This window comes from Rhinolophus hipposideros, assembly GCF_964194185.1.
Source record: "Rhinolophus hipposideros genome assembly, chromosome: 20".
Lineage (NCBI taxonomy): Eukaryota > Metazoa > Chordata > Mammalia > Chiroptera > Rhinolophidae > Rhinolophus > Rhinolophus hipposideros.
Genome location: NC_138066.1, coordinates 39,579,837 through 39,606,894, shown reverse-complemented (window position 1 = coordinate 39,606,894; position 27,058 = coordinate 39,579,837). Strand labels below are relative to the sequence as shown.

The window sequence follows — 27,058 nt, the reverse complement described above, 5'->3', positions numbered from 1 at the left end:
TTTGAGAATTTGAGTAGACTGTTGTGTGATTTCCTCTTTTATTCTTTTAAAGTAATTTATTTAATTTATTTTTTAATTGGGGAATATTGGGGTGAACAGTGTGTTTCTCCAGGGCCATCAGCTCCAAGTCGTTGTCCTTCAATCTAGTTGTGGAGGGCGCAGCTCAGCTCCAAGTCCAGTCGCCAATTTCAATCTTAGTTGCAGGGGACTCAATCCCATGTGGGAATTGAACCGGCAAGACAACCTTGTTGTTAAGTGCTCACGGCTCTAACCAACTGAGCCATTCTGCTGCCCGGTGATTTCCTCTTTTAGAAGCCATGTTGTCTTTTCCTCAGAAGGTTATTCATGCTGATGTTTCTTCTGATCCCATCCTCTATGAGAGATTTGCCAATTTGGCTGATTTGAAGCTTGCAGCTAGAGCCCTTCTCTTGACTACATGGGACTTATATTGATGGCATAGTTTTGTTCATTTTATTCAGAAAATATTTATTAAGTGCCTAAGTATGCCAGGAGTTAAGCAAGGGGCTGGGTAAATGTTGAAGGGCACAGATCCAGATTCTGTCTTGGGTTTATAGGAGGTCACTCCCCTCACATGACTGTCAGCCAGGAGGTTCTTCCCTGCAGTTTTTTAATTTTTGTATTTAAATTCTTTTAAAATGCATAGAATACTTTGGGACTCCATGAGTAACATCTGATACATTGGTTTGGAAGCATCTTTGTTTAATGATGAATTTGATTCACTATCAGTGATTTGTATGCTTTGAAGAATAATTTAGAAATAGGTTTTTCTTCCTTATGTCTTCCTCAATAAATATTGAAACAAATTAAAGTTAGGCCTATCAGCTGTCTTGCTTTTATCACTGTTTATGGCCTATCCTTCAAACAACCCATCCCATCGTTATTTGGCACCTGGCTTTTTATATACCTAGTATTTAAGCCATCTCTTTGTGGCTTTGCATTTCCTTGCAAGGTTTTCATTGTTTTGCCTACAAAGGTCTTCTTAGTGCTCCTGATTAGCTACAATTTATGGTCTTTTAGTACTTTTCCTCGTTTTTGTTAAAGTCTATTTTGAGAAAAGTTGTTTTCCTCCTCCTCTCCTGATCCCCCATTTGTCTCCCTCACCCCCACACTACTTAGCAATTCAAAAATTATGGTGGAGCACCTGACTTTTTTGATCTCTTACATTCAGTAAAGTATTTTAAAGTCCATCTCTAGGATTTGTATTACACATTTGCTTTTTAAGCATAATTTTATCTAAAGTCTAGATTTTCTTTTCTAAAATTGGGTGGCAATATATATTTTTAGTTTTTCCTGACTTATAGAATGTTGGTTATGTATTTTTTTATGTCTTATTACTAGTGGGTCATACATGTCATTTTTTCGTTATAATTTAGAACGAAGTTCTGTTATATGTGTATGTCTTAGTAGGGTCTAATATTTTTTTGAGAAAGCATTTATTGTATTATTTAAAATTTTACATCAGTTCCCTCCCAGAGAAGTTTTATGTTGTTAAACATTTAGATTGTTGAGCACTGCGTTATTGTTATTGTTGTACTTTTCAAGTTTCTGAATCAATGAGCTTTAAAGTTGAAAAGAAACCTTGATTTAAGTTAGTCAAGCTCTCTTATTTTATACATGAAGAAACTAAGAGCAGTGAAGTCATTTCCCCACAGTCACATAGCTACTTAGTGGTAGTCGGTAGAGCTAGAACTTGAATGCCAGTCTAGCATTAATTGTGTTAGTCTAGTGATTATTGGGGAATAGATTTAGCTGCTAATCACGTTTATATTGGACCACATGCAAACAACAAGTGTTGACTTATGGGGGTAAAAAATAAAATGAACAGTCTGGTTTGGAAATGAGTTGACTCATGTTTTTTCCTGTTCAGCACATACTCTTTCTCTTACATCCTATATTTGTGGATCAGGGCATCTTTGCACTCCGGATAGTGCCGGGATGACAACACCAAATTTTTTCTCTTTAAACTACCCTATTATAGAAGGCTTGCCAACCATGTGTTATAATATTCTTCAGGCAGAGTATAATGTTACTGCTTTTGTTGAAGCTTTTAAAATAATAAAACATTCCAATCCTATCTCACTGAAGACAACCCTTTTTCCAGTAATAGGATTTTGTGTTCCTTAAACTCTTCACTTACTGATGTCCTAGTTTGTACTATTATTCCTATAGATGACTGTACGGATGACATCTTGGGTCTTCCTCATTTAATTCTCACATAGAGTAATTTAGAATAACTTGAGTTTGATGGGAACCTGATTTTTTTCTCTTGCTGGCAATGAGTTTGCAGATGTAACATACAGGCAGATTAGTGCTCTGAGGTAATCTCTCAAGGGGAAATAAATGGCAGAGTTATGGCTTGCCTTCGGATACTTTCACAAGTGATTCAACTTTTTTTGGGGGGGGGAGCAAAGTGAAATTGTTTAGAAACTAAGTGTTATTTTGACTTTGTCTTTTTTTTTTTACAGCTTTATTGAGATACACTTTGTGTATCATAAAATTTACTAAAATACACAAATTTTGTTTAGTATATTCAGTTGTGCATTAATCACCACAATCTAATTTTAGAACATTTCAATACCCAAAAAGAAACCCTGTATCTATTAGTAGTCACTCTCTATTCCCTTTGTCCCAGCCCCTGGCAATCACTAACCTACTTTCTGTCTCCATGGTTTGCCTGTGCAGGATATTTCATATCAATGAAATCATATAATATGTGTTCTTTTGTGACAGGCTTCTTTCACTGAGCATGTTTTCAAAGTTCATCTATGTTGTAGCATATATCAGTATTTCAGTCCTTTTTATGCCAACTAATATTCCATTGTAAGGCTAAGCCCCATAAATCACTAGGTTATATGATAACTCTTTAACTTTTGGAGGAACCACCAAACTGTTTTCTAAAGCAGCTATACCATTTTACATTCCCATCGCAATGTCTGAGGGTTCTTATTTCTCCACATTTTTGCTAACAGTTGCAATTGTCCGTCATTTTGATTATAGCCATGCTAGTGTGGGTGTGAAGTGGTATCTCATTGTGGTTTTGAATTCATTTTCCTGATGACTAATGATGATGAGATTTTTTCAGGTGCTTAATAGCCATTTGTGTATCTTCTTTTGGAGAAATCTCTATTTCTGCCCAATCCTTTGCTTAACTGGATTGTATTTTTATTGCTTAGTTGTAGGAGTTCTTTAGATATTCTGGATACAAGTCCCTCATCACATGATTTTTCAGTATTCTGCCCCATTTTATCGGTTATATTTTCACTTTCTTGATGGGGACCTTTAATGCACAAAACTTTATAATTTTGATGATGTCCAATCTATGTATTTTTTTGTTATTTGTTCTCTTGGTGCCATAGCTAAAAACCATTGCCTAACCTAAGATAATGAAGATTTACTATTGTTCTCTTCTAGGAATTTTATGGTTTTACCTCATATATTTAGGCCTGTGATCCATTTTGAATTACCGTAATTTTTGTGTATGGTGTGAGATAGGGCTCCATCTTCATTCTGCTGTATGTCAATATCCAGTTGTCCCAGTACTGTTTGCTGAAAAGACTATTCCTCCACCTACACCCCCTCCCTCAATTGCATTGTTCTGGCTTTGCCCCAGGGTAATAGCAAATATTTGAGAATGAAAGGGAGATACAAAGTTAAATACAATTGGATTGGGTCACACATTTTCCTTTTCTACACCTTTTGCCTATCTTGAGACATTCAGGATAGAGGTTCCAAGTCAAGCACTTTAGATCCTTGCCTCCTACTTAGGTCCTTAATCTCTTCTCTTAGTTTTATTTCGGAGTACTTGCTTTGTTACCTCATTTTGGTTATGCTGTAAATAACACCTAATTTTTTCTTTTTTTAATTAAATTTATTGGGGTGACAATTGTTAGTAAATTTACATAGATTTCAGGTGTACAATTCTGTATTACATCGTCTATAAATCCCATTGTGTGTTCACCACCCAGAGTCAGTTCTCCTTCCATCACCATATATTTGATCCCCTTTACCCTCATCACCCACCCCCCACCCCCTTACCCTCTGGTAACCACTAAATTATTGTCTGTGTCTATGAGTTTTTGTTTCTCATTTGTTTGTCTTGTTCTTTTTGGTTTATATACCACATATCAGTGAAATCATAGGGTTCTCTGCTTTTTCTGTCTGACTTATTTCACTTAGCATTATACTCTCAAGATCCATCCATGTTGTCACAAATGCTCCTATATCATCTTTCCTTAACGCCGAATAGTATTCCATTGTGTATATGTACCACAACTTCTTTATCCATTCATCTATCGAAGGACATTTTGGTTGTTTCCATGTCTTGGCCACCGTAAACAAAGCTGCAATGAACATTGGCGTACACGTGTCTCTATAGAGAAATGCTTTTATATTTTTGGGGTAGATACCCAGGAGAGCGATTGCTGGGTCATGTGGTAATTCCATTCGTAATTTCTTGAGGAACCTGCACACTGCCTTCCATAGCGGCTGCACCAGTCTGCATTCCCACCAACAGTGTATGAGGGTTCCTTTTTCTCCACAGCCTCTCCAACACTTGTTACTATTTGTTTTGTTGATGAAAGCCATTCTGACTGGGGTGAGGTGATATTCATTGTGGTTTTCATTTGCATTTCTCTGATGATTACCGATGTTGAGCATTTTTTCATATGTCTATTTGCCATTTGTATATCCTCTTTGGAGAAATGTCTCTTCAGGTCCTCTGTCCATTTTTCAATTGGGTTGTTTGTTTTTTTGTTGTTGAGTTTCATGAGTTCCTTGTATATTTTGGATATTAGCCCCTTATCAGAGGAACTGTTTGCAAAAATCTTCTCCCATTCAGTTGGTTGCCTCATTATTTTGTCAATAGTTTCTTTTGCTGTGCAGAAGCTTTTCAGTTTCATATAATCCCATTTAAATAACACCTAATTTTAGCATTCTTGGGGTGGTTGTTTAGGAAAGCTTCACCAAAGGGCCAGAAGAGAGTGGAATTGGAAGCATAAAGCAGTAAAATTTTGCTAATTGTTCTCTTCTTATTTCTTAGCTTTGAATTTTTAACCATTTAAAATATCAGTAAATAGGGATTTTTCTTGACTACTGCATAGCTTATCATGGTGACTCAGTTTTTTTTCCTCCAGAGGTACTACAGTGTTTAGCATCCAGTAGGCATTCAATAAATATTTATGAATGAATGGGAATTAATGATAGAACTTTAAGGGGATCTCCAGCTTTACTGAAAATCATTCAAGGCAAGAATGCAAAATATTACTGTTGTATTGTTATAAAAATGTAATGCACTGGCCTATTACCAGCAATATCACATTTTGATACTGCCCCCATAGATACTTTAGGAAGTGTGAGTAGTTTTTCTCCTTCCCTACACAGAGTGAATTTTTTTTTTCTTCTTTACACCACAGAAGATGTAGTTTCATTTAGCTCTTTTATTATTTTTTGTTCTGCTAGTTGAAGTTAGTTTATTTGGGACAAACTTTGTTAGTTGAATTTGTCTCTAAATTTAATTGTGAGCATTAATTTGAAATCTAGTTGAAAATACCAAATACTGTATTCTGGTTTGTTTGTTTTTTTAAGATTTTATTGGGGAAGGGGAACAGGACTTTATTGGGGAACAGTGTGTACTTCCAGGACTTTTTTCCAAGTCAAGTTGTTGTTCTTTCAGTCTTAGTTGTGGAGGGTGCCGTTCAGCTTCAAGTTGTTGTCCTTTCAGTCTTAGTTGTGGAGGGTGCAGCTCAACTCCAGGTCTAGCTACAGTTTTCTAGTTGCAGGGGGCTCTGCCCACCATCCCTTGCGGGAGTCGAACCAGCAACCTTGTGGTTGAGAGCCCGTGCTCCAACCAACAGCCATCTGGGAGGCAGCTCAGTGCAAGGTGCCGTGTTCAATTTTAGTTGCAGGGGGTGCTGCCCACCATCCCTTGCGGGACTCGAGGAATTGAACTGGCAACCTTGTGGTTGAGAGGACGCACTCCAACCCACTGAGCCATCCGGGAGCTCAGCGGCAGCTCAGCTCAAGGTGCCGTGTTCAATCTTAGTTGCAGGGGGCGGAGCCCACCATCCCTTGCAGGACTCCAGGAGTTGAACCGGTAACCTTGTGGTTGAGAGCCCACTGGCCCATGTGGGAATGGAACCGGCAGCCTTCGGAGTTAGGAGCACGGAGCTTCAACCTCCTGAGCCACTGGGCCAGCCCCCTGTATTCTGTTTTTGTCAGTCTAATTCAGAGGTGAAAAAAGATTGCTGTTAAGAAAATTATATATGATTTAGTAAATGAGTGACAGAGATAAGACAGGGACTTTAGCATTTCCTGAATTCTAGTTACGTATTCAATACCTTATGGTCTCATTTATAATGCTGTACCCGTGACAATTTTTACATTAGATTTTTTTCAGGTTTCATTATCTGTATAAAGGGACTATGTTTAGGTTTTTGTATTTTTTGTTTGTTTGTTTTTTGGCATGCTTATTTAGCTATAAATGTTCTAAAGTAGTGCTTCTCCAACTTTTCCTTTAAAGTACTGTCAGCGTCTGGGATTGTCCAGAGCAGCTTGTCACAAAAAGGACATTTCTCTGAAGACTCCTCCTCTCTCTTGAGAAAACTGAAAGTTTTGCATTTTGCTCCGTAATGTTTTTGTGTTTATTTTAACAAAAGTGTGTCTGCCTTTACTGTCATCTTTAAATTGACACTTCAGTTAAGTCTGTACTGTTTATTGAGTGGCTCCAGTTACTCCCTAGCTATATATTCCAGAGTGTACACGAGAACCCAGTTCAAGAATCTAGGAATTAGTGGATTAAAAAGTAATGTTTCTTTCCAAGAATGGAGTGCCTCTCCATTGGAAGGAACAGGTGTGCTTGCTCCAAAATTTCTAGGTTTGCTTTGCCCTCAGAGCAAGAATTTAGAAGTTGCATCTTCACTTTTGACTCAGAAACTGACTTAAAAAAATTTTTTTAAATGCCTTTTGCCTTATGCACCTGTTGCCTCTTTCTCTTTGAACGTTTTTTTGCCCTCTGACTCTCTTTTATCAGGCCCTGCACAGCTTAGCTGCTCATAGTTCCCTTGAGGTTCTTCTACATGTTTACCTTTACATTTCATTTGGAAAAGAAACCAGGTAGTTTCTTGGTAAATTTTGGGCAAATTCTGACATTCAAGTTTATTATCTGATAGTGTTTAGGTCCTGGGAAGACTGCTTCATTTGACATTGCCTCACCTGCAAAATCAGTCTTATTAGAGCCCTCCTTTTGTTATGTTTGGTCAGTTAACTTTTTTGGTTAATTCTAATTATTTGGGAATTTTACAATGTTCTATACTGAAGTTCAAAGCATTAGAATTAATTAAAGTCCACATAAATAATCAATTTAGTTCTTTCACTCCTTGAGAAACTATTAAAATATTCATAGAAAGTCCTGGTGGAAATGCATGCATTAGAAGTCAGTGCTTGTGTAGTTGCTTTGAAGTCTGGGACTGCAGAAGATAAAACCATCAATCTTGGATGTTAGATCTTAATTTAGCTGATAGCCTGAGAGCACCTGACTTGTTTCTTTAAGTGATATAGTTGTATTCAGTTGAATTTTAGTGCTATCTTCTGAATTATCCCCACATAAATTATTTCTAGATTTAGGAGTGCTTTCAGGGTTAACCTGTAACTTTAGTTATTGTTTTCATAACTAATAAGCGTTACATCATGAGGTTGCCTAAGATTAGTTTTTCTTAATAGTTATGGGATTACTTCTATGGAGAGATGGTAAAATAATATATTTATATAAATTCTTAAATCTATCTCTAGTACAAGGATGACAATCACCTAGATAAGTGGGTTTGAAACTAAGGAATGTCATGCATTCTTATAATACTTTGCCATTTACAAGTTTTTCAAATTACTTAAATTGTTTAATCTTAATGAGTTTGTTGCTATTGCACTGAGTACATAACAATAATGATATTTTGAATCAGTTGAGACCTCCATTTAATGAAAAATCTTGATTTCTGAGCTTTATAGTCATTGTAATTAGTGTGAGCATTTTCTTTTACTTATATTTGGCTAAATCTTGATACTTGTGAAACTGAAATAGGTAGTATTGTTTGGGTTTCATACTTTTATCATGTTTGCACTTATTTACTAAGTGAGTAGCATGTTTTTGTTGGGAGGATATAAGTCTAGAGGATAAGTCTAGCCGGTGATGCAGTAGGAAAAGTGAAAATTGGAGACTGGACACCCTGATCCCAGCATGTCCTTCAACTTTGAGGCTTTGAGCAGTTTCCTAACTGTTCTCGCTTGGCCTCATTTCCCACTAATAAAATTTGGAGGTTGAACTAGTTGGCCTTTCATATTCCTTCTACATCCAAAATTCTTTGATTTAAATTTCTTAACTTTGGTTCAGTTTATTGTGGCTTTCTATTTAACATTTAGTTGGTTAAATATTAACATGAGAACATGCATCAATTTCAGTTTAAAGATGTTTCTTTCATGGTATAATTTTAATATTGTCTTAGATTGATGTGTTCATTTCTGTGATATCTAGGACAGGTATTGAGCTTAATAGGTGCTCACTAAATTTTTTTAGAATAAATGCATTTTAACTTTTTTTAATGTGGCTTTAGATTTATGATTGTAAATAATCCTTTTCAGAATTAAAATGTTTTTAGGGAACTCAAAGTATTTTTATATATAGTGTTATCTGAGTTTATGAATGAAAACATTGTTTGCCAGAGTCTGTAGATTGGGATTTTAAGTTTATGTTAAGGGAGATGTGCTGACCTTTACTTATCTCATATTTTAACCTTTTAGTGAACATTGGAAAATAACTTCATTTATTGATAATGATAATGATAGTAGTTAAACTTACGAGTGTGAGGTAGGCACTATTATCATCTCCTTTTTACAGAGCAGAAACTGAGGCTTACAGTAGGTTAAGTACTTTGACCAAAGTAACACAACTGGTAAGTGATGGAGGCAGAATAAAATCTAAGGCTGTCCCTGGATTCCGTACTCTTACGAGGTGTGATCAAACAATATGGTTAATGTTTAAATAAAAATAAAAATTTATTACAGTAAAAGACACATTGCCATTAATCTCCCTCAAAATACTCCTCCTCGCTTAGAACACACTTATCCCATCGTTCTTGCCACTTTCTGAAGCAGTTCTGGAAGTCCTCTTTCGTGAGTGTCTTTAGCTGCGCTGTCGTGGCTGCCTCGATGTCCTGAATCATTTTGACTTTGGAGAAGAGCCAGAAGTCACACGGTGCCAGATCCAGTTAATAAGGTGAATGAGGACACACTGTCATGTTTTTATTTGACAGAAATTGCCCTATACCAGAAGTGATGTGTGACTCGGAGCCTTTCTCTTGTAATCACATTAATACAGTGAATGCTGCTGCCAAGAGCCATCCAATGGAAAGGCAGGGATCTTCAATACAGGAAACAGCGCATAAAATAAGTGTATGACAAGTTTCAACTTGTTTGGTGCAGTCAGTCGGGTGTGAGCTACGGTTGAGAGGAGGTGTGTTTTAAAGTGCTGTACATCATCCTCCATCATGACTGCTCCATGTCACACATCGCTTCTGGTATATGGCAATTTGTCAAATAAAAACATTACGGTGTGTCCTCATCCACCTCATTCACTGGATCTGGCACCGTGCAACTTTGGCTCTTCCCAAAGTCAAAATGAACATGAAAGGTAAACATGTTGAATTGATTCAGGACATGGAGGCAGCCATGACAGGGCAACTAAAGACACTTATGAAAGAGGACTTCCAGAACTGCTTCGGAACGAGGTAAGAATGATCGGATAAGTGTGTTTGAAGCAAGGGGGAGTATTTTGAGGGGGACTAATGGCAATGTGTCTTTTATTGTAATAATTTTTTTGAAGTCACTGTATTTTTTGATCACACCTTTGTAATTACCACACTATACGTTTTTTCATTTATTCAGCAAATACTTAGGAAGTGCCTCCTTTTGCAAGGCTATGGGTTAGGTCTCTGGGATGCAGTGGTAAATAATGAAACTGGGTCTCTCCTTTTGAAACTGAATTGTTTAAGCTTTAGGACTTTCTCCTGAGTTAATATAATTGCTTTTTAAAAAAAGTGTAAAACAAAATAATCCCTTGTCCTTGTGAGATTAGCTTGTACATATGAAGTACATATGACAGAATATTCTATTTAGGAGTTTCTGGCTTGTTAGTAGGTATGTGGTGGGGAAGTTAGTGCCTTTTTGGAATGTTTATTGTACAGAAGAGAGTAATAAATCTGAAGTTGGGATATCCTTAGTTCCCGCTTTTAAGAATTTTCAGGCTGGTTTCAGGTGAGAATGACATATGTGAAAACAACCTCAGAGGAATTACACACAGCATTTAATCAAGGGCAGAGTAATAGAGTGCCAATTACCTATGTTATTGTTAAGTGATAATGGTGGTGTGGTAGAATATATCTTGAAGGAAAAATAATTTGGAGGTGGATTGGGGGAAAGGAATGAACAAAGTATGATGGTGAGGAGGGATGGTTCTCTTTTTCCAGCAGAAAACACATAAAGACAAGGATGGGTACAGAGTTGTGTACAGGAAGGAAGGGCCTTTCTGAGGAATAAATAATAAGGTGATATAAAAGAAATATTTGTTACATTGTTCTTGTGTTGCTGGAAGTCCAGAAGTCTTACAGATGTCAGGATTGATTGATACAATGGCTTAATACTGTCACTAAGGACCAAAGTTCTTGCCAACTCTTTATTCCGCTCCCTTTTGATGGTGGTGGTATCTTCAGGCTTGCTGTAAGGTGACATTAGTAGTTCGAAGTATCATGTTTAGCACTATCTGAGAAAGAGGGAATGTTTCTTTCTCATCTTTAGGATTGAAGAGGCTTTTCTTACAATCCTCTTTTGGAGGGCTTCCAGTGGGTTTCCACTCATGTCTCATTGGCTGGGGTTAGGTTCATGCACATTCACAACCAATCATTGGCAAAGAGAATGGGTTAAAATTAATCCATTAAGATAGAGTGGATATTGGAAAGTCAACCACAATGATGATTCCAAGAATGATTTGAAAAGTTGAGCAGCATGTGTCTATGTTTTTAATCAGTCTTGATTAAAAACTGTTTCTGGAGAAATTTTAAGAAAATGTATTTCTCTCCCTAAGATTTTGTGTTTGTAGTGGCTCACCTTTGAATGTCCTTATTTGTAAAAATTGGTGCCTAAGCAGAATCTGATTTGAGATAAGAGTGTAAAATAGGTTGACTGATTTAAGTGCCGTAAATACTGTGAATTTCTGATTCTTGGTCTAAGCAATGAGAGAAAGGGAAAGTTGGAATTTATTTTTCCCCAAAATGCATGTTTTGAAATGAGCGTTTATACCTTTTTCTTAATCATTGAAAAAATGTGTTTCATAACCGTGGCTGTTTGGGGGGCCTAGTTAAAATCTGGCAGTTAAGTTTTAAGAGTTGAAGCAGTACTAGGATTAATTATTTTGTGGTGGGTATCTTTGGACATAATATTTAAGTATACACTGCAAAGGGCTTTGCCTTATTTGGTGGTTTTCATTCTGCTCATTTAGATTTCAGAATCCTCAGATTAGGGCTCTAGTTCGCCATCTATTGGTCCTGGAATTGTTTAACACAGTTCTGCTATACTTTGTGAAATTACTGTTAATATTTATGTGGAGATATGTGGGTACATTTTTTAAATCAACTAAATTTTCTTCCCCGGGATTATACATTCAAAAGCCAAGACCAAGATCAATGTTGGATGTGTATACAAGCATGTATCCATATATTAATTTATTCTTTGTGTAATTTGACCCTGTGACTTCCTTAGCTGCTTGCTTTTGATATTTGAGAACCATGACTGTGTTTGAAAGTGACTTTAAGAGTACAAATGGTAACTCATGAAAAGATAGGTGCAGATACTGTAGGAGCTGGTGAGGTAGTGTAAGTTTGTAGACGGACTAAAACAGGGTGTTTTTTTGACTAGCAGAAGTGAGGCATACCACCGGATATTGGTTCTGGTAAGCCACAAAACAGTATTGAACATTTCTCATTTTCATTTTTGGTAGTAAACCATACTCTTCTCATCTGCTGAATTTGATGACTGAATTGTTGGAAACACTTTTTTCTTCATTTAAAATAATATTTTGATGAATCCCAGAGTTCTTTTTTGAAATCTCAAAGCATTTAGTTCATCTTTTGGCAACTTTTTTTTTTAAGTTTTAATGGATGGTCGAATTACAGTTAATGCATTTATGTAAATGTGACACTGCATTATTTGCTGAATTTTTAAAATCTAGAAAAGGTTCCATTATTTTTAAGGCCTTGTTTTGGGAAAGCAAAGAAATATGCTATATACTGACAGATGGGTCAAGAGAAATTATAGTGCCAGTACTTTAAACCAACTCTGGTAGTAAAGTGGGATGTTTGCTTTTTGTTTTGAGATTTGGATTTCTGTGTTCTTTGTTAAACTTTCAGCATAGCAGTGAACTTCCTTTTGGTGGCGACAAGAGGCATAAATACTCATTGTGTAATGCCATTTGCCTGTTTTGGCGGATCTGCCAAGCCATGACACCCAAAACAAGGCGCGTGCTTCTTAACGAAAACTACAGTTCCCAGCGGGCCCGGCGCTGGTGGGCCATCACTTCCCCTCTCGTTTCCTGCCTCCCCTAGTCGGGTTGGCCCGCCGCAGGCCGTGGCCTGCGCCTGCGCAATGACGACGTGCGGGTTTTTTTTTTTTTTGTTTTTCTTTTTCGTTTTTTTTTTTTTTTTTTTTTACCCTGGCGGCTGCGGAGCGCGGCGCTGGGGATAGTACCCAGGCGTGCTGCAGTGTACGGAGGCAGGCTGCTAGGACAAAGAGCGGTAGGAAGCGCTTCACTGGTCAGGGAGCTTCCTACCAGATTCACGCACGTTTACCCTGGAATAGTGGGCACCGTCGGCATTAGCCTGTTTACTACACAGTGCAAACAATTCCTCGTTCACGTCCTCTCGCTCCACCCCGCCAGCCCGCCTTGCCCCTCGTAGCCGGCGCGCGGCCCCGCCAAGCCCGGCGAGGAGGGAATGTGACGGCGTCAGTGCCTCAGGTTAGCCTCACCTCGGCCAGAGCAAGGGCCTACCCCGCCTGCCGCAGTGCCGCGTGCCGACGCCGCACTTCTGGGAGCAGCTGGGGCCCGCCACCGCGGCCTCCGCACATGGAGGTGCAGAAACAGTGGCCGCGGCGAGGAGCCATGACTGAGGCGGCGGCGGTGGCCGCGCCTCCTGGCGGCCCGCGGGGGTGGCGCGGCGGGCGCCCCCTGGCGGCGCGCCGGGGCGGAGCGGCCCTTAGCCGCCGCAGCCGCAGCCGGCGGAGGCGCTGCTGTCCCTCCTCCCCGTGTCCCCGGCGCTCGCCCGCTCGCTCGCTCGCTCCATTCTCCCTCCGCTTCAGATTAAAGGGGGGGAGGGAAAAGGAGCTCGGCCGCCATTTTCCCAGTGCCGCCGCCACCGCCGCCACCGCTCGCCGAACCGGCGGGACAACCGAGCGCCGTAGCGAAGCCGACTCGTCTCGCCGCGGCGGTGCGGGGGGCGGCCGGAGCGCGCTCTCCGGCCAGGAAGAGACGTACGGGGGTGGCGGTCGGGGTGCGGGCTCGGGCTGCAGACGGCGGCGCTTGTTTGTGCGGGGCGGGGGGGCGGCTTCACCCTCTGCCCCCGCCCGCCCGTCCTCCCGGCCGGGCTGCGGTCCCCGGCCGTGCCCAGGCCCCGCCGGAGCCGAGGAAGGCCGGAGAAAGGGCCCGAAAGAGAAGAAAAAGCGGCCGCTCCCCGCCGCCGCCTTCCCCTCCCCCTCCGCCTCGCCCCCCCGCCCGGAAAGTCAGGGCGGCTCCGGGCGCCGGGGGGGAGGAGAGCGGCGGGCCCGGGCCGGAGCCGCCGCCGCGCGCCCCCGCCCGCCGCCGCCGGCCCTCGGCGCCCAGGCCGGGGGCTGTTTGCAAACTGCGCCCATTTTGTGGGGCTGAATCCGCCCGGGCTACGCTCCTCCATCACGTGGTAGGTGCTGCTGCTGCTCCTCTCCTCCACCTCCTCCCGCTGCCCTTTCTCCTTCTCCTCGCTCTCCCTGTGGCTCCCATTTCTCCCTCTCTTTGTTAGTTGTAACTAGAAAGGCAGGGCAGGGCAGGAAAAATTCCCCGGAACTTTAAATGGCCTCTTCGGGCTTCCCCGCTGCGGGTCCGGGGCTGGGAGTCGCCCCAAGGGCGGGGGTGTGCGGGGGCCCTTCCCCACCAGCTGCCGCCTCGTTCGCCAGCTTTTCCTTTGGCGTTCTATTTAAAAAATGAGGCCTTAAGAAAACGATTTATTCCCGTTAAAAAAATCCCAAAACAAACTCTGGCTCTCGCCTTGAACTTCTCTTGACTGTAAAAGGCCTTTCTGTGTTCGAAACATCTTGTGCGTTCCGCGGTGTGGATCTCAACTCTGTTTAGTGAGATGATTATTTGTTTCATTTATTTATTATTTTTGTTGCCTGTAAATTGAGGTCACTTAGGTTTTCAGATCTAGTCTTCCTCAGGCGGACGTGTTTTTTTTTTTTTTTTTTTTTTAAACTAAAGAGGAAGAGGCATTTATTTGCTTTTAAGTGAGTTTGGGGGGCCTGTTTTCCGGCTGACGGTCTTTTGATTCTCGGCAGATAGTTTGGTGGTTTTTCCATACGATAAATAATCCTACCCTCATGTTTTACTTAGAAATCCTTTTGTTTTCCATTTTCGGGATCCAAGTGTGGTTTTTTTGAGAAACACGTTACTTAACTATTGCTTATTGGATTGCCTTAGGGGAGAACGGGGTGACATGATGGCGCCACTTTAAATTGCTCTTTCCTCCTCCGTTTTTCCCCCCTTTATTCTAGAGGTCACTGGTGCATTTTTCGTGACCTATTAATAAAACTGTATTTGAGAGTATTAACGGTACAACTCTTAGGGCTAGAGTTTGGTATCTTAAGGGTCGCGTGACCCAAATCCCGAGGTCCCCAAAGTTCCGAGAAACCTCTCTAGTCCTCCTGCCTCGCCTCCCTCCCCTCCATTCACAATCCTGGTGTTGCCATCTCCTTTGTCACGTGGCTAGCAATCATTGTTTTTTTGTTTGTTTTGGGGTGTGTGTTTATATTTTTAAATTGTAGCCCAGAAGAACCTCTCTCTTCCCCATTGGAGAGATCACAACGTTTTAGTTGTTTTAGTTTTAGAGTCCGAGAACATTTATAATAAAGGATAAAATTACATAATCTTTGACTTGCATAATCATGATATAGTTGTAGATTGTTACTGGACTTCGTCTCTAAAGCACTTTCAAGTATGGAAAGTAGTCCATTGGAATATGTTTTTCGTATCTCAGAATAGTATGGATTCTATTTTCCCTACTTTTGGGGTCAATTAAAGTACCACTATTTACAAAGGCTTAAGTGGGTGTGTTTTCCCCTCCCCCCTATAGGATATGCTTGCTTCCTTTTCTAACATACTGTCTGACCAATTTAGAAATTTTCAATTGTCTGCAGGCTTGTCAGTTAAAACGGTTTTTCTTTTCTCCTAACAACAAGTGAATACTTTTGAGTAATAATTGTGCTTTACCTCAAGGTATTTCATTACCTTTCTCTTGTACTTTTGATCTGGAGAGTATTTGCTTTTAATCGTGTAGGTTTGGAAGAATGTTCAATTGTCTGTTTCTTTGTATGTTTTTTTCCTAATAATTGAGTAAATTACTATTTTACAAAATACCAAGTATATTTCTCTAATTTCTACATAGGTTATCCACTTTTGAAATTTAAAAAATATTGAATTAAACATTTTTTTAAAGTAAATATGAAATGTAGTGATTCTTAAAGATGCATTGAATTGTGTCCTTTTACTATGTATATTTTGAATGGTTTGGGCCATTTTCTTGGCTAACAGTTACATCATGTCATGTGATATGTGCAGTGTGATGTGTAGTTCTAAAAATAAGGCAAGGTAAAAATGCTCATCCCTTGGGAATTTTAAAAATGTATTATAAATTGGGATAACTGATTTATATTTTTGATTTTGGTCATGGAATTCTTGATTTTGGTTTCCACTAGGTTTCTCCAATACAGTATGCAGTGCCTTTGACCTTTAGCGCATTTGATGTATTTCTTAGTGATCTCTCATGACTGGAGGTGGTTAACTTTTTATTTCTGAAGTGTGCACTGGTTGGAGAGAAACTTAGATGTGATCAAGATTTTTAACATCTTTATTATGGTGCAGATGATCTCTGATGACTGCCTCCTTGAAAAATGTATAAAATAAGTGTTTTTTGATTTGTGTCTGTAGACAGTTAAAAAAGAGTGATCAGTTAAATATCGGCGGAGCCTTGAAGTGGGATGGGGTGGGGTTTTTGATCCTTATACCTTATATGAATCTACTGAAGTGAGGTATTTAGAAGTGTTCCTGCATCTTTCCTGAAAGCCTTATTCAGAACGTTAGTATTTGACTTTTGTGCTTCACCAAAGTGAGATGTTAAATTTTTGTCTGATTTTCTTTCTTCTTGCCTACACATGTTATTTCTGTGGCTAAATCTGCAGAGCATTCTTTGATTGTTAGGTGACTTATCATTATCCTGTTGAGGAAAATTCTGGAAGCTAGAAAATGAGTAAGCCTTAGTTCACTTTTGAACTTTTATCAAGGTGAGAGGGAAAATAACGCTACTCCATTTTTTCCTTCTTCAAACACTGCCAATACTCTTCCAGCTCTAGTAATGCTACACTGTAACCTACATCCTCTGGATTTTATTGGGTTGACCACAGATTTTAATTGTATTTTTAAAGTAAAACAAGTTTTAGATTTGTTCTGTTTGATGTAACCTGTAAACATTAGGGCCATTGTGGTTGGTGATGCTGGTTTGAGAAGGTATTTTAATGTTTGATTTGAGTGGTTCTAGTTAGGAACTTTGTGAATAAAGCTGGTTACCTCTTTATACTAGAAAAGCAATTTTTATTTATTTATTTATTATTTTTTTTGAAAAGCAATTTTTAAATGTAAAAACTGTCATACAAGTCCACGTTGTATTTTCTAAACAACAGTCATTGAAAATCCTTCATTTAAAGAGTAATGCTTATATATTTATATTTATATTTAGTCAGCTGCTTTCAGGGCTGGTAGGGGTTTTGCTTCTTTGAGGCCATTAAGACACAGAAATTTACGTGACTTCCTTCCTGAAGAGAGATATTTTTTAAATGATTCTTTTTCCCTCAAAGAATCTCTCCATTTTCTTGAGTTTGGAAAGGAGGAAATGTGCAGATTAAGTATGTGGCCTTCAGTTGATTATTTAGAGTTTTAAAGCGTCTTTTCTTTGCTCTCTTTCTATTTTTAAGTTAAGTTTCTGCCTTGATTGGTTATAGTGTTCTAGGACTCAGGAAGCATATTTTACATTAGTGCCCTTTTATTTGATCACTTTATAAAGAAGTACAGTGCAGGTGTCTCAAATAAAATGGTCCCAAACACCTGGCCTGCCTACTGTGTCAGTGGAGAAAGTATTTGGACCAGGTCCTTTACCTAAAATAGGACTTTATTTCTTGGAAATCTATATTAAGACTGGTTTTTGAGTCTTCATGTTGCTTCTGAAGATGTATGTTCAAATTACAGTTTCTATCCTAATAAATTGCATATTAGCCTCTGGGCATGCTAAAAGTTGTGCAAAAATATTCCTGCCAGAGTGTAATAATTCATAACACAACATAAGACTCTTTCATCAGTACTTCCCATTCTCTGAAATGTGAGATCAAATAATGAACCACAGTAATGGTTAGTAAAGAGAATATGAATTAGAAAAGACAAATATCACCAATGTTGGAAGGCCACAAGAAGAGGTAGTGAGTAAATGGTGTCCCTGGGTGTCACTTGCAGATTGTGGATACAATTGTGGGTCAGAGGAAAAACCAATATGTACAGTTGGGAGGGTCACTGTTAGTTCAGATATCATTTGTTTCTATGCTATGCCATGTGCCTGTGTTTTAGAATGCAGGGTAAAATGTATAGGAGAAAAGAAGCCAATAGGTGTGATTTACAAAAAGCCTGGATTCCAAAAAGGTCTGAAATTGGCATTTGTGTGTGTGTGTGTGTGTGTGTGTGTGTGTGTGTGTGTGTGTGTGAGAGAGAGAGAGAGAGAGTGTGTTAAGCTTTTTCTTTGGTAGAATAAAGGTAAAGGAAAATGAAGGGTAAGAGAAAACTGACTTCAAAGTAGAAAGCACAACTCATGAGAGAACTGCAAATAAACTTTGGTAGTCTGAAAGAATAACTTAAAGATTTGTATATGAAGGTTTTAAACCTTTATGCCAAGAAGCCCTCAAGGTGGAGAGACCTTTTAAATTCTTGTTCTGTGGTTGGGTAGTGGTGTCTGGCAAATAATAGCTGCTTAACTAGTATTGCTTTCAGGAAGGCTTGCTTTTTTCAAGATTTTAGGCTAGCTCCATAAAATTTTAACATTTGAATATCCTGACCTGTTAGGGAATTATTTTACGGAGAATTTGTGTGTATATTTTACTGTTGTTGACTACATAAACTTGCCTCCCCCCTACCTCCCAGTTCTAATTTTTTTTTTAGAATTACAGTTTCTCCCCAAGCTTTTGAGAATCAGGAAATGTAAGGTGGAGGTAAATTCAGTGCAGTTTTATCTAAATGTTATCAAAAACTCTGGTTCTTGTTACTTGAACCAGGAATCCCAAATGAGATATCACTCTGAATTTTAACTACAGCAGATTCTGCCCTTGTTTGGAAAAAGTTGCTTGGGTGGCATCAAACTTAATGGAGGCCCTCACCTTTTAATTTCTTTTTTTAAAAAGGAGCAGTTTAAGGTCAGACTTGGTTAATCTCAGTTGGAGGGGAAGTGTTGGGGAATAAAAAAGATGAATAACAATTTTGTTGTTAGACTGTCAAACCAAAAATTGCTAAAAACTGATATCCAGGCTTTCTCTTGCTACTCGCTATTTGGCCTTTGTGACTGCTTATTAGCACTTCTACCAGAGGGTGTGAAGGGATAGAGGCGAACGTTAATTAGTTTAATTTCTGATGTTTGCTAGTATAAGGCTTTGTAGAAATACTGGTTTGATAAGTTGAACTGTCAGGAAAGTTTCATTAAACTGTTCATACATTATCATGGAGAACTGAGGATTTTGAAGACCTTAAGTATATATCAAAAAAAAAAAAAATTGGGCAGCTGTTTTTGCAGTTACTGGTTTACTGCTTACCCCTCCTAGTTTCCCCTTTAGCCTCCCAAGAGAATGAAAGGATGTTAGTGTTAATTTTTAAAATTTCCCTGGCATTGGAAAAATTAATTTTGATTTATCATTAATTCAGTACGTGAAAGGTAGGTTTTAGTGAGATCCCTGGAATTTCGTCAAGGACCCCTGCCAAGAATAACTTGTTTGCTTTTGAATTGCTTGGACCCTTCAAGAAGTCCCTGATTTTAGGATTGTTCAAACACTTGCATTATTAGAGTTTGTTAGAAAGAAATGAGATAAAAGTTCATTTTTCCCCTCTTTGTCTTTTTGTGAGGTGGACTGGTAGGAAATTTGAATTCAGTGGTAGGTTAGAAATAGGATAAACATAAATTAATATTTTGATACGTAGTCATTCTTCAAAATGTTTTTCTGTTTATATTAAAAATGGGATCGTACTTATGTAGGTTGATCTTTTTCCCCCCACTTAGCTATATATCAGGTTTTTCGTATCAGCATATACAGTTCTTTTTTAAATGGCTCTATAATCTAGTATCTTTTTTAAGTTTGAGGTGGTTTGGGGTTTTTTTCGCATTATAATTCTTAAGTGAGAGAATTGTACATACATCTTTTTGTATCTGTGAGAATATTTCTGTCGAGTAGGGTCTTAGAAGTCCAGATACTGAGGACAAGTTTGAGTAATTGCATTTAGAATTCTGATAGATAACTGCCTTCAGAGGGCTTATGTAACCAAATTTAATAGATTAAAAAGTTTGCCAGTCTGAGTGCAGATGCTTGGCAATATAAATGACTGGAATTTGAGGTAGATGAAGTCTGTCCTAGATTCAGTTGATGCCTGCTTCTTGTTAGGTTGTTATCACTATGATCAGACATCCCCTTTAACTTCAGAATAGATCTCCATCTGATGCATTCAACATAGAATGCTCAGGTTAACTACTGTGTTTCCCTGAAAATAAGACCTACCCCAAAAAGAAGCCCCAGTTAAGATCGTCAGCCAGACGGATGCATTTAATACGTTACGACAATGTTCCCGAAGAAGATGACATGACTGTATTTGAATAAATATAGATTGTTGGACATGAAAAAATAAGACATCCCCTGAAAATACCCCCGAATGTATCTTTTGGAGCAAAAATTAATACAAGACGCCGTCTTAGTTTTGGGGAAATACGGTTTGAGGCCCGGTCTTATTTTCGGGGAAACACGGTAACGTGTGTTGATTGGTTCACTGTCTGCCAGCCCCAGTCTACATGTGTAGTATAAAGATAAAACAAACCATAACCCCCTTTTAAAGGAGTCTAGGGAAGGAAGGGAAAGACAATTGGGAGTTTATTTTACATTCTGAGCTGTTGCCCAGGTGCCATGGAAGTGCAGGTAAGACTGGAGAGGGAGGGGAACACTGGCAAGAGCATGAATCTTAAAAGAGGAGCATGCTCAAAGAATGGTGCAAGGGCTGGAAATGCCTGGGACTGCAGGGAGCTGGAGTGGGTATACATTGGAGTTGAGGCTGAGTGTGCAAAAGGGGGTAGATAATATGCTGAGTGACGAGTTCAGATTCAGCTCTACCGTTGTGTCACTGACAGATTTTAAGCAGGAGCACAACATGGTCAGATTATGTTCCCTCCCTCTTTCCCTCTCTTCCTCCTTTTTTTTCCAATCACTTTGGTAGTGGATGTTAGATTGAAGGCTTGCTGAGACAGGAAGAAAGCATTTGGAAGATTATTACTGCCTGCATTACCATAGTACATAATGAGGTTCTGAACTAAGGCAGTGGCATTAAGGATGGAATGAATGTGCCTATTATTTTATCTATTTTGAACTCTCCTGAGTCAGCCTTGAAAATTCAGTCAGAATGTTCTCTCTTTCTGGAAGCCTTCCTTGACCCCTTCAGGCAAAACACAGTGCTTTATCATCTGGATTTACCTTCACACCTAATTTATATCTTATTTTTGACATTAATGAAATTTACAATTCTTAATGCCTCTCTCCACATTAGACCATGAACTCCTGTAGTCTTTGTATTATTTGTGTCTAGCATTAGTGTATGTTTAAATGAGATATCTATAATGGATGGTAAGTCGGTGACTGGGAACAGGATTCACTCACATAGGGAATGTTTGAGGGGCAGGAATTGGTTTTGTATTTGGTGTTGGGGGTAGGGAATGGGTTTTGGATATGGGATGCTTGAAGTTGAAGTAAGCAGTATGGGTGATACTGGACCGTACTCATTCTTTAGCTTTCAACTTAGATGTTCCCTCTGGGAAGCCTTCTGTGATCCCTACCCACTTTCAGCCTGTGTGAAGTTTCTCTAATATGGTCCCCTGGGATTCCCTGATCACACAGTAGCGTGTGTCTTTACTGGTCCTTGTCATCATTGTAAGCACTTAGTGTGTTGCTTTTAATATTATGGGTATTGTAATTAATAAAAGGTTTATTGGAGATAATCGGTTGGTATTCCCTCATTAACTTTCCTCTAAAGACTAAAATTCGAAATCTAGTAACGATTAGTTACAAAGCCCTTCCAATTTAAACCTAACCTGAAACTACTTAGTACAGTGGTTAAAAAAGCATGGGCTTTATAATTAGGGATTTGAACCTGCCTCTGAAACTTAGGAGTTGTGTGATTTTGGGCACATAACTTCTGAACATCAAATTTCCTGATCTATAAAATGAAAATAAGGAGTACTTCCCTTCCAGTGTTATTGTGAAGATTAAATGAGAACACGTGTAAAAACACTTAGCACAGTGACTAACATAGTAAAGGTCAATTAATGTTAGTGAACAGCAGTCATAATAATAACCAATCCTCCAGCCAGAGCTACAATTCCCTTAGTAATTACAAAACTTTTTCATTTAGGAAGCCCTGTTGGCATTGGAAAGGGTTAGGGACTGGGTTGATGAGGTCCACATTATTTATTTTATAATAAAAATTAAGCCTCCCTATTGTATTTCATAGCATGTCTACATTTGTTTCCATGTAAAAAAAAATGCTTTCTAGTGTATCCTGTAATGTAGTTTTCAGTACGTCATCACAAATCACTGCTTTCTTCCTCTCTCTCTTCCTAAGAAGCTGTACATGTACCACTTGGTTCATCCAAATTGTTTTGAGGATCATCTCCCAAATCCTTTCTCATTATTTTGATTATGTCTGTTTCTTGGTTGGAGTTTCCTCATCTTTTTCTGAAGTCCTACCTCAGCCAAATCTGTTTTGATTATTCTAGCCTAGTCAGTAAGTGCTTACAGTGTTTTCTCTGTACCAACTTAAAGATAGCATGAAAAAGAAGGATGCTAAAGAAGGTTGCCTGTCTTGGAACTAGAATTAATAAATTGACAATTAGGGAGCATTCAGATATTTGGATTGAGTGATGGTGATTTTTAAGTGCATTGTACAATTTAGGAAGAAAGCAGTGTGAATCTGAATAGTCTGGAAAAGTTTTTGTAGAGATACTGTGTATTGAAGGATTAAGTTTTGGGCTTGAAGGGTAGAAGGGCCTTCTAGGTAGAAGCAGCATAGACAAAAATCATGGAGTTGGGAATCAGAGGACAGTTCTAGGTTCACAGTGCCTGATACACTTGCTTTGATGTTGTTTTAACCTTTTCACTGCGTTGATTTCAAGTTCTCCAAAATGCTTCAAAAATCCACAGAAAATAATTACAGTATTTATACATTTAAGTAAATACAGTTAAGGTGCTACATTTTATTAAAATAAATGATTAAAAAAATAATAAATGATTAAAGTATAAACATTTCCTATTGTCATTCATTCTTGAAAAACGCAAAAATATAGAAAAATGTACATCTGCTTTCCTAAACTTCCTTCCTGGGACACCGAGCTGGTGGGGTAAAGTCGAACGTCTCAGTAAGCGACATGGAAATATCATTTGACTATAGATGAATGTCGCAGCGAAAATGTTCGGTTTCATCTTGGAGAATTTTGACTCATGAAAAAGGCACCAGGAGCTATTCTGGGCAGAGAAGTGAGGTGATAGATAGGTATGGAAAGGATCAGAGGACTGAGGCAGGCCTGGCTGGGTTTGCGTTGGTGGTGTTAGGAATAGAGGGGGTATATCAAACCTGAATTGCTCTATGAGGAGGAATAAATGGAAAGATTTCATCGTAAAGAAGATGAAGTGATGAAGGAAAAGAGAACCTTCTCTCTTGTCTTTAACAACCTGTACATTTTATGTTCGTGTCACTTATTTGGCTCTTCTGCACAATTTAGCCCCTTCCAATTTCTGGATTTAATCTTGGAGGAGACTTTGAGCATTGTACTGTGGTGACCACTTTAGTTGAGGTTCTTGTTACATCCTGTCTGGATTATTACAGTAGCTTCTTCATTGGTCTTTGCCTTTTCACTTTCTTTTAATCCATCCTACCCAACTGGTCTCTCTAAAGCACTGGTCTGATGTGTCACTCCCATGTGAAAAACCTTTAATGACACTGTGCTGCTTTTAAGTCTGGGTAAAGTCTGCTATTTAAGGTTGTCCATTAATGAACTGGCTTCAAACTGCCTTTCCACCTTTTTCTATACTGCTTCCTCTATTAAAATATTCTTTACATTTCAAACACATTGATCATTTCTTTTAACCTCCAGGATAAGTCTGTGTTTCCCCCGTGTCTTGCCTTTGCCCATGCCATTTCTTGTCACTGGAATGCCATGTTACATTCTCTTGCCTTAGGCTTTTACATAATGAAATTTTAGCTAATTTTCAAGTTTCGGCTGAAATTTTGACAACTTTATGGTCACTTCCCTAAGCATCCTTCCAACTCTTTCTTTTCATTGTGTAGAATAATGAGGTAATGATGAGGAAGAGGTTAGTAGAAGCCACATTATGGACAAACTTTTCTTCCCCGTTTGATTTTTGCTTTTGTTTTCAGTGGAAGTGTGGTTGTTGTCCAGCCAAATGACCCAAACTCTTCCCCTTGGGTTTCCATAGCTTATCAACATTTTCGCAAGGTGGATGCTGCCAGTTTATTCCTGTGTACTTGGAGTCCTGCCTTGGAAACCATGAGGAATAAGGCAAAGTTTTCATTTGCAAGTGTGGAGTTAGTCCTGACTTGCGTATTTGAAGTAGCTGGATGTTTTCCTTTCTAGAAACAATATGTCTTTATGTCTTCAGATATAGATATAAAGATACAGACATAGTCTGTATCTCTAAGCAATATTTCTAATTTGGGTGGTGTGATTTTGCCCCCATGGGATATTTGACAAGTCCTGATGCATTTTTGGTTATAATTTGTAGGCTGGTTCTACTGGCATCTAGTGGATGGAGGCCAGGAATGTTGTTAAATGTCATGCACAGGAGAGACCACCTTCCCAAACAACAAGTTATTCACAAAATGTCAGAGGCGTGCTGAGGTGTTTGTGCCTCCCAAGTGCCTCTGTGTTAGGTGGAAGTTTGTCCTCGAACCTATATTATCATTTAGAATAGTAGGATCATTAGCACAGGAAGGGACCCTAGAAGTCACGTATTTGAACTTTATTTCAACTTGTGTACCTCAGAACATTGTTCTGCAAGATATTAATAGCTGTAATGGGAAAAAAGTGTTTATTTGTTAAATAAGTTTGGTAAAGGCAAACATTTGAGTATTTGATACGATAAAGTACATGCATTGTGGGTTTCCATCAGTGAAGTTTTTCCCAAGTGTGTTTGCCTCATGAACCCATTTGACATTTTCCAGTCCCCCAAACACTTCCTTGGAACTGGGAGGGAAACCATTTAATTACCTATAGCACATAGGGTCTTTCTTTTGTCCCTTCAACGCTTACTGGGGAATCTTTATGTCAGGGACAGCAGGTACATTAGCTTCATCTGTATTTATCAGCTTGTGGTTTATTAGATGAACTAAAAATTGGGATATTCTAGGTTTCTTATTTTGAGTGTACAATGTAAGTTTATTGTCATCCCCACCAGTAAATTAGAAATAATAACCCCAGCCCAAAACCTACTGCCCAGGTTGTTATGAGGATTAATAAGTTACATAGTTTTAATGCTTTGTATTCTTTGGAAAAAAAGTGATTTATCATAAGTTGTGTTGTTTTTGTAAAACTGCTTAAGTTTGACCATCTTCCTCTACTTTAAATTGTTGAAGAGTGAAGCTTTTGGGATTCAAGTGGAATGAGAATCATTGATTTTTTGTTTTTTGTTTTTTATTGGGGTGACAATTGTTAGTAAAATTGCATAGATTTCAGGTGTACAATTCTGTATTACATCATCTATAAATCTCATTGTGTGTTCACCACCCAGAGTCAGTTCTCCTTCCATCACCATATATTTGATCCCTCTTACCTTCATCTCCCACCCCTCACCCCCCTTACCCTGTGGTAACCACTAAACTATTGTCTGTGTCTGTGAGTTTTTGTTTCTCATTTGCTTGTCTTGTTCTTTTGTTTTTGGTTTATATACCACATATCAGTGAAATCATATGGTTCTCTGCTTTTTCTGTCTGACTTATTTCACGAGAATTGTTGTCTTAATCAACGGTTTGCTGAGTATGTTAAATTTTAAGAAAGTTAACAGTGACATTTTACTTTACTCAGATTTTTTGGCTCTTTAAGAATTTGTATTATTATTTTTTCTTTTTGCTTCTGATATGCTTATGGTGGAAACATTACATAAGCCAGAAAACAAAAGAATCTTAGCACCCACCTTTTAAACAAAAAAAATGTTTTGTAATACCTTTTTAAATTTTAAAAAATATTTTTCAATTACGTTTGACATATATTAGTTTTAGGTGTGCAACACAGTGATTAGACATTTATGTAACTTACGAAATAATCACTCCAATAAGTCCAGTATCCATCTGATACCATACATATTTATTACACTACTCACTGTATTCCTTATGCTACACGTGCTCATGATTATTTTGTAACTACCAATTTGTACCTCTTAATCCCTTTTCCCCTTCACCATCCTCCCAGCCCTGCCCCACAATTTGGCAACCATCAAAATGTTCTCTGTATCTATGAGCTTGCTTCTGTTTGTTCTGTTTTCTTTAACCTGTTCTCTAGATTCCATATGTAAGTGAAATCACATGACGTTCGTCTTTTTCTGTCTCACTTATTCAGCATAGTAACCTCCAAGTCCATCCATGTTGTTGTAGATGGCATTTATTTTTTTATGGCTGAGTAATATTCCACTGTATGTATGTACCACCTCTTCTTTATACATTCCTCCATTGATGGAAACCCAGATTGCCTCCATATCTTGGCTCTTGTAAACAATGCTGCAATGAACATACTGATGCATATGTCCCTTCAAAGTAGTGTTTTGGATTTCTTTGGATAAATACCCAGAAGTGTGATTACTGGATCCTTCTTTGTCTCTTGTTATAGCCTCCGTTGTTTTCCCCCCTTCTTCTCCCCCCCCACTCTGGTTCAAGCCATTGTTTCTCAGTCTAGTTGTATAGGACACAGCTCCCTGGCCCGTGCTGGTGTTATAAGCCTTGTGCTGCCCGCAGCTGAGTCAGTCGGTCGCCAGTCATCGGTCGGCTGCTCATGGCAGCTCTCGCTGTATAGACTTTGTTTTAAAGTCTTATTTTGTCTGGCATAAGTGTTGCTGCCCCAGATTTTCTTTTTTCCCATGAAATAATCTTTTCTATCCTTTTAGTCTGTATCTTTGATTGGAAGTGAGCCTTGTAGGCAGTGTAAGTAAGGGTTTTGTTCTCTTGTCCATTCAGCCACCTTGTGTCTTTTAATTGGAGTATTTATTCCATTTACATTTAAAGTAATTGTTGATAGATATGTAGTTATTGACATTTTATTCATGTTTTTGATCTTTTAAATTTTCTTGTTAAAGAAGTCCCTTTGAAATTTCTTGTAATAAATACTGTTTTGGTGGCGGTGAACTCCTTTAGCTTTTTCTT

The 27,058-nt window shown here is 38.7% G+C and overlaps 1 protein-coding gene across 3 annotated transcripts in view; it reads left to right on the top strand.

The window, feature by feature from the left end:
* KANSL1 (KAT8 regulatory NSL complex subunit 1) overlaps positions 1 to 27,058 on the top strand; it is a 157,767-nt gene that overhangs the window by 11,436 nt on the left and 119,273 nt on the right. The window contains exon 1 of one of the 3 annotated variants that reach the window (XM_081028405.1): positions 13,869 to 14,006. The exons of the other annotated variants lie outside the window; for them this stretch is intronic. The gene's annotated coding sequence lies outside the window, so the exon portion shown is untranslated. Of the gene's footprint in view, positions 1 to 13,868; positions 14,007 to 27,058 lie in introns of those variants that run through there. 3 annotated transcript variants of the gene reach the window in all.